The following is a 220-nucleotide window of genomic DNA, read 5'->3' on the forward strand; positions in this document are numbered from 1 at the left end:
ATGATGGGTGATGCTGCTGGTATTGATCTGCTGCTGGTTGCTGCTGTTGCTGCTTGTTGCTGCTGCTGTTGCTGCTGTTGCTGCTGTTGCTGCTGCTGTTGCTTCTGCTGCTGTTTATCTTTTCCTAATTATTTAATTTAATTTATTGAATTTAATTAATTTTGTTTTGGTGTAATTAGGGTTTAGGGTTTAGGGTTTAGGGTTTAGGGTTTAGGGTTTA

This window comes from Eimeria mitis, genomic scaffold, assembly GCF_000499745.2.
Source record: "Eimeria mitis Houghton genomic scaffold, Emh_scaff8010, whole genome shotgun sequence".
NCBI lineage: Eukaryota > Apicomplexa > Conoidasida > Eucoccidiorida > Eimeriidae > Eimeria > Eimeria mitis.